Below are 14,294 nucleotides of genomic sequence, written 5' to 3'. Positions count from 1 at the left end.
CTTCCCATTGTTGCTTTCATACTGCCTTCAAAGAGTTGCTGTATTAAGTTTTATGACAAAGTGACCTGCTTAGCAGATGAAGGAAAGTCTGTGCACGTTGTCTACCTGGACTTTAGTAAAGCCACTGTTTCCCACAGCATTTTCCTGGAGGAGCTGGCTGCTCATGGCTTGGACAGTCATATTCTTCACTGCTCAAAGGAGGTTGTAGCTTGGTGACAGGATAAGAAGAAAGAGCCTCAAGCTGGGGGGGGGGGGGGGGGGGGGGGGGGGGGGAAGAGGTAGGGGGGAAACACAATTAGATTGGATATTAGGAAATATTTCTTTATTGAAAGATATCAAGTACTGGAAGAGGCTGCCCAGGGCAGCTGTGGAGTCACCATCCCTGGAGGGATTTAAAAGATCCTCAAAAGTGGGGATGTGGCACTTGGGGCCACAGCTTACTGATGAGCTTGGTCGTGCTGGGTTTATGGTTGGACTTGACAATCTCAGAGGTTTTTTCAAATTAAATGATTCCATGATTCTATGTCTCCAGCTCAGCTGTGTCCTTTGCTGAAAGCTAAATCTTAGCACACTACTGACAATCTAATGTCAAGGAACTTGATTTTTCCCTGTCTTTAACTTTTGGGTCTCTAGGTTTATCCAGGGAAATATATTCCTAAAAGACTGTAAGTTTTTGGAGTCTAAGAAGTAGCTTACTAGAATCAGTGCTAAGGTTTCTATTTACTTCAGAGTACTTCAGATCAGACCTTTGGTTAACCTAAAACACATCAATAAAAAGATGTCAAATTTTATGAAGTCTAGGATTTAAGTTACCCAGTTTTGAAAGGCACTCTATTATTTGGCAATCAGATATAGCAGGAATATCTGCACCAATCACAGAGAATTGCAGTTTGAATCAGATAGTTTCTGCTCTGTGTTATCATTTAACCGGAATTCCATTTATCTATTAAATGTCTGCTAGTCTGCAGACTAAAGATTTGGAGTTTTCATTTTATTGAACTGTTATTTCCAGTCAGGCAAATAAGTGAATAATTAAGAGATTGCATTTCTGCATAGTTTGAGCCTTTAAAGAGTTTAGTTGAAGAGACAGTGAAAACCTTGTCAGTTTACAGGATAGGAACAACTTACACTGCCAAACTCAGGCTACATCCATCAAAATAAGGAAGGAGCTCAACAATTTTGGTGTGTAGGTTATACAGATCCCATATGTTGCATCATCTTTTGACAGGACGGAGTAAAAAGAAAAGAGACTTTATATATATTTATAATGTGCACATAGATGTGTGGTATATATATTATTTTGGGAATAAAGACATTTGAGAGAAATTGTCCCTAAGTGACTAGTGTAAAGGCAGCCTTAGGAAAAAGATGAGTCCCCATGTTGTGTACTATTGCCATTTCTACTTCCACAAAAGCTATCATGAGGATCTGGTTAGAATGGGAAATTCTAACAAACTAAATAGAGGCAGACACCTTCATCTAGAGAATGCTCAATGCACCTTTCTGCATGTAATGATATTTGGCTTATATGACATTTTGGATTCCAAATAACACATAAATCACAAATTATATCTTGTTTTGAAATGAGATCAAGATAGGAAGTTCCTAAACAAAGCACTTCTGCCATGACTGTGCCATTTCTGTAGAGCTGCTAAGAACTATCAGAACACCAAGAAATCATAAAACGACTAGTGCTTAAGGATTTGTCTCTGCTTGCAAAGATTTTTGAGTACAGCTATTCAAACAGCTTTAAACAGATATCACAGTTTAAAAAATCAAGAACATTAATTCTGGTGGAAGGTTTTTCTCAAGTAATCAATTTAAGAATCTTGAAATAGTCTGAAGAGCTTTTACCACTGTCAGAGAACTATGTAGTGACTGATATATCCTACAGTGAAAAAATACACTTAAAAATACAAAGCACCTCCATATCCAGGGTCAGAAAGTCCCCCTATCTCCTTTGCTAGGTACTCACAGAATAAAGTGAAATTATTTATGGATGCACATTAACAGACTACCCATAGTTAGGTTAAAGAGTGAAGATTTAATTCTCTGGGCGGAGGAGAGACAGAAAAATCTAATTCAAGTTCTTTTATTTATCAGTTTAATAGAACTGTAACTTTAGAAATAAAAAACATCTGTCATAAAAGTAGCTGCCGTGTTATCTTTGTGACAGACCATTTGAGACATACAATGATAATATCCGAGTCCTTACACCCTGAATTAGGTTCATCAATTCCTTAGCAATTACTTTGACTTCTTTTGGAAGTAGAAGGCTTTATTTTCCCATTACAATTTTATACCAAATTTTACTGGTAGAAAACACGTTTTAAATCTAGGATGTGTGTCTCAGATTCAATTTCAGAACTTTGTTTTAAAATCCTGAGCAAGTGTCCCACAATAAACTCACATTTTAGGGTAAATGTGTTCAGTGTTCAGTCAATTTCAATAAACGCCACAGTGATAAAGAATTTACTTACTGAATTCAGACTTTTCCTCATGGAGAAAATTATGCTCAACCCAGAAATACACAGTTCCTGCAAATAATACCCAAATCCTAACACACAACCCAAAATCTGAAATGGATGTATTTGAAACTTCTTAGAGAAATTCAAGTCTTATATCTTTGTATTTTTTTGAACAGCACACATCCAAAGTTTTGGAACAAAATGATGGAGACATTAACACTGTGAAATTCCCTATAAAAAAATTATCATCTTTGCAGATGGCTTAGAAACAGGGTCCATACACATTTGGTGGTGGATGCTGTCTATAGCATTGCAAAATAACCATAGCTTTATCAAACTCAGATAACAAATATGTACAATCTCTCCTTGATTTCCCTGCTACCTCTTTGTCAAGCATTCTTTGTTCTCAGATTTGGACTGTGATGGAAAGGATTCTGGAAGTGAAATCCAAATTAACCATCCACACTATTTTGCATCTCACTTTAGTTCTGTATCTGGCATTTTAAGCTTGCTCTAGTATCAGATATAGACAATTAGTTTGAATCATAGAAGAGTCTGGGTTGGAAGAGACCTTTAAAGCTCATCTAATTCCCTGCAATGAGCAGAGCCATCTTCAATTAGGCCAGGCTGCTCAGAGCCCTTTCCAGCCTGACCTTTAATATTTCCATGGATGGGACATCCATGACCTCTCCTAGCAGCTTGTGACACTGTTTTACCACTCTAATTGCAAAACATTTTTCCTTATTTCTAGTCAAAATCTACCCTCTTTTACTTTATAACCACTACATCCCTTGTTCTATCAGGGAATACAAAAATAAATCTGCTATTTTTCTAGACACCTATTTAGTTGGAATACTGTTTTGTGAAAACAAGGAATTCTGCTTATCAGCTTACTGCACACATCCAGCAGGAATGCAAATGGCAGAAGCTGAGATCAACCAAAGTCCCAACCAATCTGTTAACCTTCCTGCCATATTTGGCTACATCCTAGGGTTTTTTCTTCAGGCTCAGCTTTATTTTCCAACTATTTTGACTTTAGGATTTTTCAGTGCATCCATTCACAATGCAGCTGTACCAACCAGAGCCTCACCAGACCTGCTCAAACTCTTGTGTTTTGGGGTTTGCTGTTTTGTTTAGTTTTGGTGGGTTTTGTGGTTGGTTTTTTTTTTTCTTTCTATCAAAGGATTTTCATATGAACAGATCTCAGTCCACACTTTTTTCTAAGAGTACTTTGCATTTCCTATGAATGAATTCACTAGCATCTTTGTAAACCATCAGATTCCAAGGAAGGCAGAATTATTATCTTCCATGCAGTTAAGATGGTTGTATCATGTAAACAACCTAAACCCTAAGGTCATGACAAAACTAAGGTTTAAGATGAAAAAGTCATCGTACTTTCAGGATTAGGTACTCAATTTCCCCCACCTATCTAACTGGTAGCTTTAGTAGAGATAATATCAGAATACGAGGAACCAGGGGAAAAAAGCAAAGATTTCCAAGAAATCACTGAGAATGTTGAAATATTTTCAAATATAGAAGTACATGGAAAAAAACCACACACCTGATTTCTAGAATCTAAAAATGCTTTGCTTTCTTTGAAGAAAGAAATAGGAAATGAAAGAACTTGAGGTAGCTGCAAAGTACTGTGTGTTCTGCAGTTAGAGCAATAAAAAGGAAGTGTATGTAATTCTAGTTTGCATAATCATTATAGCTGACCATTCAAGCATAAAAGTGGATTTTCTGCTGGAGCAACAGTTTTAGTTTCTGGTTTTCATCATAAAACTAATTAAAAGTAGAGATGGGCTGAACTGTTAAAGTTTGGGTATATTTGAATACTGGCTTAGCCATTAAGGCCTATATCACCAAATATAGTTCACTTGCACTGAGCTTAAGCTGTGCTTCAGAAGAAGCTCCAAAATTTAGCTGAAATGTAATTCCATAAACTCAATATCTCTCAAATTATCCCATAAAATATTTTTCCCCCATGACTTTCTAAAAAATTTTTCTTTTTCTCGGAATGCTGATTGAAAGGAACATTCTAATGTTAATTTTCCAGGTTGATACTATTACTACAAAAGCTGTATAAAGTGTTTGAGACAACTTTCTGAAATGCATAGGAACCCTCTCTGTTGCTCTTAAAAGCTTGCCCTCAAATTCAGCTGTGTCACAGTCGTGTTGCAGCACACATAAAACTAGTGGGAAAATGGCTTATATAGAAATACAAGCCTGAACTCTGGGTAGCCAAAATGTTTTAAGATCTAATCCACCAAGCCTACTTATTCACTCAGGCATATGGGTGTAACTTGAAGCTTTTTCAGGAGGAAGAGTAAGTGGAAGAGACAGTTGGTGCAGCAGATAAGCCATATCAAAACTCAGGAGAGATTTTAACTTGGAGATAATGGATGTGTGTTAAGAACAGTTACCAAACACTTGATAGAATACCAACCTGGAGGCCAGAAGATGGGCTAATGAACCATAATTTTCCATTTCACATTTATATAACTTCATCTCTGAAAAGCAGAATACACTAAACACAAGAAAGCGCACACATTTAGAATCCTTCATTCTTCAGTTACTAATTGAATGTCTCATCCTACTCAGCCCATTCAGACACACACACATGTATAAATATAGTCTATTTAGTAGCTGGTGTGCTGGTAATCTTATCTCCTGGCACTTGCCTTGATCTGCTACTGGGGACAGGGGTCCCAAAGTTGGACAAACCTGAGATGTGACCAACAGCTACTTATGTGTTATGACAGTCCTACTAGCTGTAAGGCACGAGTGCTTCAAAAGTTCTTTTCAAAGTGTTGAAACAATATTCTCCTCAAAAGGTATGAAATTATTTTCAGATGTACTCTGAGAACTTGAAAAAACCTGATCTTCACCTCATGGCAAGCAAGTGATTTGAATAAACCCTATCCCTCCTAAATGTTACAGTTGTCCCATGGCAAGCCAGGAGTTCAAACTTCTGTCCAATTTCTAATTAAAAGTTGTGTTTGAAAAGCTGACATTCTGTTGTGCCTGAAAGGAATGTTTTTTTTTTTAATTCCAAATCTGAAAATCATAGTCAATTATTTAGTCAGACTATTTTATGCAAATTTTTTAGAAATTGGATGCTAATTTGACATTTGTAATATAATATTTCTAGTGCTCAAGTCACACAGTCAGTTTATAATATTCAGACAGATGCTGTGTTATCTACTACAGTATTAAAAGTTCAGCATCTCTCCTGAATGCTTGCATCCTAGTAAAATAATTTAAATTCTGAAGAAATATGTATCATAATCTAAATCTAAATATTATTAATAAATGAGTTCACAACTAAAATTGCTTACAAAGCAGGATTTAATTTTTAATAACCTGTAGTACTCTATAGGTGTGTTTGGTTATATATTCAAAACTTACTGGCATTTTAATAGCTGTATTTGTCATTGTTACAGATTGTTGCAGTACACTTACTACAAAGAGAAATACTTCTTGTTATAGCTCATCAAAAGAAAGTTATTTAGATTAAAACAACATAGCAACCACAATTGTAGAATCAAACATTAATTTTTTCCACAAAGTGTATTGTTTTAGTTATGCTCAAGATAATCTACAAACTTACAGATGCACATTTTAATGAACAATTATCATATGCCAAGGATATTAAAAGAAGGATCAAGCACTGACTACAACTGAGAAATAGAAACATGTGCAGAACTAAAAAGCTGGAATTTTGCATTCCCAAGAAAGAAAGAAAAAAAACCCACAAGAAATATGGCAAACTGCATGTGACTGATGAGAATCAAATTGATTGCCCTAATTACTTTTATGCAAAATTATCTTTTCAGTACAGAGTATACCCATTAATTTTTACTAATGAAATTAAGCTTTCTCAATTATCTGTATTTATACAACTGTTGTGCAAGGTGCTGATCAATAATGGTGACACAGCAGTCAACATTATTAAGCTCCTTGGATAACTGGCCAGAGCTTTCCTGTAAATCTCCAGCATACTCCAAGCAGAAAAGGACAGTCAATGGAAATATAAACTTAAAGTGAAGAACAGAAAACATTACTTTTTTTGTAACATAACACCAAGATTAGTTGCATGACGTTATCTGCAATGCTTTCAGAAGGCTAAAGAGACAAATGCCATTTATAGCTATGCAGTGCCAAATATCTGAACAGCTCAGTCTCTCAACCTCCAGAAGGAACACTCCTTACCAGGGATGGGATCCTGCAGCACGATTAGTCTTTCACCTTGATTAGCACCATGACTTATGCTTGAGCAGGAGATGACAGATTAGATACTGAATCATGGTCTGATTCAGCACAGCTAAATCCTCTGCTCTTTCTGAGAGCCAGGACACCCAAAACATTAAAATTTTTGTCAGAACTGAATTTCACAGGTTACTCTGAAATGTTGTGGCTCAACTATAAGAACAAAATATATTTAGAATAACATATCTATGTTTTTTTTTGTTCAATATCGATATTTTTTTCGTGCTCATGTCAGTCATTCCTTTTTGTTAACTCAAGTTAGAAAATTACTAACATATTAGCATATTCCTTCTAGCAGAAATTGGACTTAAGAGTTGTGGAAGAGTGAAAGTTGAGCCCTTGTGTGGACCAGTAAAGGCCAGTGCTCATATATATTACTGGAAGCTACCAGGTCCCATCACTAAAGCTGCATGTCAGCTTATAAAAGTATCTCTACTGCATCTAATAATTAAACTCAAGGCTGAATTCCAAAAATGAAAAATAGACCCACTATATCAGACAAGGAAAGGACCTTTCCTCTTTGAGCTCATTGCAAATACCTCTCTCTGCAAAGTAAAGCAGGAGCCTCATGAAACAGATGCCCATTAGTATGGCAGACAAGGATATCTTATTTCAAAATGTGTAAAAGATACAATAGTTGATAAAATACTCTATCTATAAGGAACAAAGTTAAATGTTTTTGTGCTACAACAAAGTATTCAGATTTTAAGAAAATAAATGAGTTACAAAGCACCTCCTTTCGAGGTTGGAAGTTCAATCACTCTCATTTCCCAGTTCTTTATTCTTAAAAAAAAAAAAAAAAAAAAAAAAAAAAAAAAAAAAAAAAAAAAAAAAAAAAAAAAAAAAAAAAAAAAAAAAACCAAAAACAAACAAAAAAAAACCACCTTGAAAAATTTATATGTACCCTGGGAGTGGCAGTGGGAATGATGATTTTGGCTAAGTCATGGGAAGGTCCATATCTCTGCAGTGAAAACATAATCAGTCACCACACAAATAATATGATAGCTACAGCCAAGAAACTACAGCCACGCACTGTTCCTGGATGTTCCAATGACAGTGGAGCTACGTCCTTAGCACCTACTTCTTCATGGAATTAAATACCTGTTTCATTCATCTTTGCCTTCTCCTTCCTCCTTCCCTCTTTTCCTCCCACCCATGTGAACTGTCCTCCATCACCAAGCCTGACAGAGTTCAAGGAACCTTTGGATGATACTCTCAGGCACGTGGTGTGACTCTTGGGGATGATCCTGTGCAGGGCTAAAGGTTGGACTTGATGTTCCTTGTGGGGCCCTTCCAACTCAGGATATTCTGTGGTTCTGTGATCCCTTGTGAAGGTTTAGTCCAAGTTTAAATTATCCCAAAATCATCTCTACAAAACTTCTGGTGAGCTCAGGAAGATCCAATGCCGTAACAGGAGCTTTGAGATTCCAGCATCACAACTCCTTTTACTGAAAATATTTTGGAAATTAAATCAAGCTGGCAAGCTGTGCACAACAAAAACAGCTAAAATTGGCCAATCAACTATTTAGCTTATAGTGAAATACGTGCACTTTTAACCGTTCCCGCAGAGATTAAGCAATTTTCTATTGAACTGTTTATTGTTCAGTATTATAATTTACAATATGAGCTGTGCCAACATTCTGACAGAAGGATCCAAAGAACTCTCCTTTCTGTGCCTTTTTAATGAAATAAAACTTTCCCAGAAACACAAAAAAATGTAGTAACTAAGCTCTACTGAACTCAGCATCTGCAATGCCTACTGGACAAGAGAAAAATACCCATCTATATAGTCCTCACACACAAAGAAATTTAACTTTATACTTAACACCCCTCTGCCTCTTCATTTTAAAAGTATTTGCATACCATTTTCTCACTGCACTCTTTGCTGTGTCACAGGACCATTGTCTGTCACTAGCAGTGAGATAAACTACCGCTTCTGAGTTGCAGAGTCCAACTATATTTTATCTCCCTTTTATAAAGGAGAAGAACAGCTGAAAAAAAAAAAAAACAAACACAGGACTACGTTTAAGTGTACATAGCAGGCAAAACATCCCAGCTGGATTTGATGGTGAGCACCAGAGATGGACTATTTCCTGTGGTGGATATCACAGTGTAATAGAGCAGCAGTTGAAGCAACGCTTTCAGTAACACATTATGCGAACTTCATTTATCTATTCAATGAAGAGGAAATCTACTTAAGCCACAGTTCCAAGAAATGCTATTTCTTTTGCCTCAAATGCATTTCTCACATCGCCATACTACTAATGGAAAATGTGTTATAAACAACAGAAAATATATTTGATCTCACAGCACACTTAATTCAGGCGGTGAGGATTTTAACTGAAGTTTCCATCATTTTAGATATGGAGGAGGTTTTCTTTTTTTCTCTTTCTAAAACTTCATGACCACTTTAGAAATGATGCATCCAAGACACGTTAAAAATACCTACGCACGCACATCATAGTTGTCTGTCAGCAGCACTGTCCTGGTTTGGCCTGGGATAGAGTAAATTTTTCTCCTGGTTGCTGCTTCAGTGCTGTGCTTTGGATTTAGTATGAGATTTCTGTCAACAACACACCGATTTTTGGCTGTTGCTAAGTAGTGCTTACCCTAAGTCGAGGTTTTTTCGGTGTCTCATGTTCTGCCAAGGGAGCAGGTGCACAAGAAGCCAGGAGGGATCACGGACAGGAGAGCTGACCTCAACTGGCCGAAGGATATTCTGAACCATGAAATGTTCTCCCCATTATATAAACTGGGGGGAGAGTCTGCCAGGAGGGGCCAATCCCTGCTTGGGGATAGGATGGACACTGCTCAGTGCGTGGTGGGCAACTGTACTGGGCATCACCTGCCTTTCTTGGACTTTATTTCTCTCTTTTTCCATTTTTAAATACTTAATATTATATTTTTTATAATTATACTTTGCTTAATTTCAATTCTATCATGAAGGTTATCAAGTTTTGATGTCATTACTGTCCCATACATAAATAATAGAGCTGGAGTAGATTCAGACCGCCTACATCTCAAGGCAAGTCGTCTCAAGTGACATAAAATGCAGACTGCAAAAAGCTGTCTAATTTTGTCCTATATAAATAAATGGTAGATTGCATTAATGTAACAAGAATATTGAGCAGAATGAGCAATAATTTCCTAATTTGTAATCACTGAATCATGTCAGGTCAGACACACATTATGTGATGCTATATATCATCAACAGTCATACTGCTTTATTTTCATGGAAACACCAAAGGCAGATGAATAATATTTTCACTTTCTGAATTTAGCAGTCTATTTCTATACATTCAAAATCAAATACAAAAGCTCATGCAAGAGATGGCTTGCATGATAAAAGAGAACCAATGACAAATTGAGAGCCGATGGATATTTATAGAAGATAAAACATTGTGAAATTCTGTGTGAGGAAAAGGTGTTGAAGGCAAGAGTAGTACTATATTTATTTCTCAAATTTACCACCTATTCAACAGAATCTCTTAAAAGACACACAGCTATAAAAGGCCCCTCTTCTGCTATGACAGCACTCTCTACACTCACTGATGATTTTCCCAGAACAAGAAAACATTCCTTGTACTATTATAGTAAGAAAATTATGGAAAATAGCATCATATTTTGTTGTTTAGGTCATTGTTGATGTCAAGCGATATTTACAAATCTTTATCTTCAAAGTTTACTTGTTCTTCACATTTCCCTTCTAATCAATAAGTTCAGGTGATCCGAGTAGCATCAGTCAAGTTTCTCAGTAAGAACATTTTAGACATGCAGCCCCAATTCACAGTAAATTGTTTTATTTTCAGTGCTGCATGGCTGCATTTTTTGATTGCATGAAGTGCTATGAGATAAGTTTTTGTGATTTGTGAAGGGCACAAACAATCAAACACAACTTTTATGTCATTACCACTGCATAAAAGCGTATGTTCACTATAACATTCCAGAACTATAGGAAAGGCCAACAAAAAGAAAAACAATGTTTGATTGTTTACTCACTCCATTTATCCCACATTTATGTGGAATAGATAAAAGAGCTATAAAGGAACTCCAGTGGCACGCTGTATTTAACTCTTGCTGCTGAAAAGCTAAAACATAACATCAGAACAGTTTGGAGAAATATATGTTGTTCCCTTTCCAGTACAGCCTACATTCCATGAATATGATTTGACAAATGCATCTTGACTTGGGATACACAGATATTTGGGGATGGATTAAAAGGCTAAGAATTTGTTATAGTCATTTTCTAATTAAATACAGTACTTTACCTTTCAGCCGAAACTATTTATTAGCTTTGGCAAGGGACTTTAAATTATGTCTTCAGCCTATTATCCACTATTTGATAGATAAGATAGCATGTTTTTTTCTTAAATAAAGGCATGCAGGTTTCTTTGTATCAAATATAGATGTTTGCAAAATATCTTTTTTAATGAAAGCTTGCCATCTGTAACTTCATAAAAATCCTTCAATCAACTGATGAACAAAATTGACAAGAATTAAATCTTGAAAAGAGAACTACAAAGCAAACTGAGATGGATGCAGCTTAAAAATGTAGATTAAAGATTGCCATGAAATATGCTGACACTATAAATCCTGTTCCTACAGTGATAGAAGTTCACCCGAACAAGAGTGTTTTTGTCTTGAGAGTTTGGTTTGGATGTGTGGAGATAACATAACCATGTTGCTACGGTAACAAATGTTGGGTTGTTTGTTTGTTTGTTTTTTTTTTTCTTTCTTTCTTGAAAGAATAAACAGGCTTGTAGAACCAGCATAAAATAGTCAAGTAATATCTTGATGCCCTAGGGCTTTTGTGGTTTATATATGGCACTTTCCATAGATGTTTGATATTCATCTTTCACAGCTGATTACACTTTTCCTCATTTAGAGATTCCATTAGAAACCAGTTGTGTAAATGGAGAAATAACTAAAGATTCAATAAAAAAGAGCAAACTGGCCTGTGAAGCCCTACTTGGCTGCTGCATCCCTGAGTGAATCACAGCATTTTTCTCTAAAGCGTAGTAGGGAGAATGTCAATGCAAAGCAACTCATCGATAAAGGAACCCTAAATCATTGCATAAATAAAATAAGGTAGTACTGTGAATATTACAAAAAACAACAAAAGGTCTGATTCCATTTTTAACTTGAATTACACTGGAGTCTTTTCCCCTTTTGTATTTATTTTCTATGAACTATGATATTTTATTTGCATGAATCTTCCTGAAAATTATATTACTTTATTGCATTATAATGGGAAATCTCAGAGCCTGGGGAAAAGTTAGTTACCCTCAGCACCCTAATCACTATCCTAATATTTTGTCAATTAAATGAACTAGAAAGGAGTTTCAACTGTAAACATCTCGCTTCATGTGCTTAGATAGCTCAGGTCTGGGATCAGATGACATTATACTGCAGAACTGCTTTTCACTGATGTCTCATTGTCAGGTTTTATTCAGAGAAGGCAGAGACTAAGTTCTAGGGTTTCAGTTATACTGAAGTACAGCTACTCTTTTCCACTAAAACCATTTCTTCCTTCAATTCCTTCCTCCTACCCTGTGTCTCCCTTCTCCCAGAGAAAGAAGCATTAAATAAGGATTCACAGAAACTTGAATAACTCACAGATTTGAATTGGAGATTTATAGGAGCAAATTTAGCCTTAGCTCTGAGGCTTTTATTCCCTATAAATCCACTATTAGAACTTCTGGGCAGTTATCATATTTCTATCTACTTTTAGGCAATTCAAATCTGTATTTTTGGGAAGTGAGGTCAAAGGCAGAAATGCAATTCCGACCTGTCCACATGCATCATCACTGCAACAAGAAGAGCTGCTTATAGTTTAATGAATATTGTTCAGTGCTTTCTTGAGCTAATGGGCACCACTAAGTCATATTTTAGTACATGATTTGCTGTGGAGTCTCCTTTGGCCATGGCAGTCATCAGTAACACGGTAACAGGAGCTGACAGCGTGAAATGGGGGTGAAGGAGTGAGATAGGATGGAAGTGGCAGGATCTCACTGTGCTGGAGTAGAGGCAGAGCAGAAGTTGTGAGAAGGGCTGACATGGACATGAAGAACAGATGACTGAACTGATGAGAAGAACTGGGGAATTAGACTGAGAGCTGGAAAGCGGAATGGAGACCTCTGAGATGGGAGGAATGTTATGTTTAAGAAAAAAAGACAGGGACTGTCCCAGAGGTGGAAAATGATGGGCAGAACACAAGCGGGAAGAGTGGTGAACTGGGCATTTTATGCCAGGAGAAAGAATGAGGAGTTGATAGCAAGGGAATATCAAAGTCTATAATCACAAAAGAGAGAGGCTGCTGTTCTGATACAAGAAGGGCTGGTTTTGGAGACCTCAGGACTTTACCATGGTAACTCCAGAGCAATTCTGTGATCCAGTTCAGCAGTGGACATCACGTACAGATCTACCAGGATTATCTTATCATCCTCTCTCATTCAAGTCAAATGCACTCCTTTTTGCTGAAATTCTTTTCAACTGTAATGCTTTGGGGCAAAAAAGAATGACAGGGAATCACTGGGAAGGAAATTTAGTTTGCAGTCTGAACTAAACAACTTGCACAATTGCAGCATAATAGTTTATGAGCTTTCCATACTTCATGGAATAAAAAGCATCTGAAATCAAACCCAACCTTTAAAATATTATAATAATGCAGTACAAGTATACTTTCTTCTGAATACATAAGGTGTTTAAAAAGACAGAGTAGTTTGAAAATGATGTCTTCATATAGAACATGTTGTTAGTCTACAAATTAACTCCACTACAGGAGCATGGCAGCATACTCCTTCACATGACAAACAAGCCTTAAATTATACATAATTAACCCCCAAAAAATGTTTTTCTGTTATAAACATTAATTTGGATACTGAAGATTCAAGTTTTGCATTCTGAATGGAATATATTTATTTTCACTAGAACTTCACCTGTTTTGTTTTTTTTTCAACATCAGCTTCTTGAGATCTGTCACACATACATAAATAGTGCATGAAAGTTTAAAATACAGCACTTGAAGCTATTGCAGACATTTTGGTAACTGAAAAAATACTTTATAAAGCTGAGGTAGAACAAAAGGAAACAAAAACATTTAATAACATGCCAATCAACTGGCCACCATATGCTACTCAGGTAGAGACCAACAGGTATTCTATCATAATTCTGACAGTTACTGTTATCATTTGTCATATTCAGTGATGGTGTATTCAATAGTTGTTATCAAGAAAATAAACACGGAACAACACAAATCTACACCAGTTTATATTAAATTGCACATGTTCTGCACATCACAGAGCTTGCTCTACAAGTTCTCAAAAACAGTGTCCAAAGTACAATGCTGCAGAGCTCAAGCCCTTATCCTCAGATATTAATAAGATGTTTCTTACAGGTCTTTCAAATGCCTCTTCCCTTGAGAATAAACCCCCTTTTTTTTTTCCCTTTGTGTCTCTCAAATAATCCTTCCACGAAAGAGTTCATCTAGCTCATTGATATCTTGGATGACATCTGGATAATTTTTTTAATGGTTTTTGTAAGCGAAAAATATTTTAA

The sequence above is a fragment of the Empidonax traillii genome, unplaced genomic scaffold (assembly GCF_003031625.1).
Source record: "Empidonax traillii isolate 1590-97213 ecotype Southwest subspecies unplaced genomic scaffold, ASM303162v1 scaffold20:size5563877, whole genome shotgun sequence".
NCBI classification, from domain to species: domain Eukaryota; kingdom Metazoa; phylum Chordata; class Aves; order Passeriformes; family Tyrannidae; genus Empidonax; species Empidonax traillii.
The sequence above is the reverse complement of the archived record's forward strand: the minus strand, read 5'-3'. Positions refer to the sequence as shown.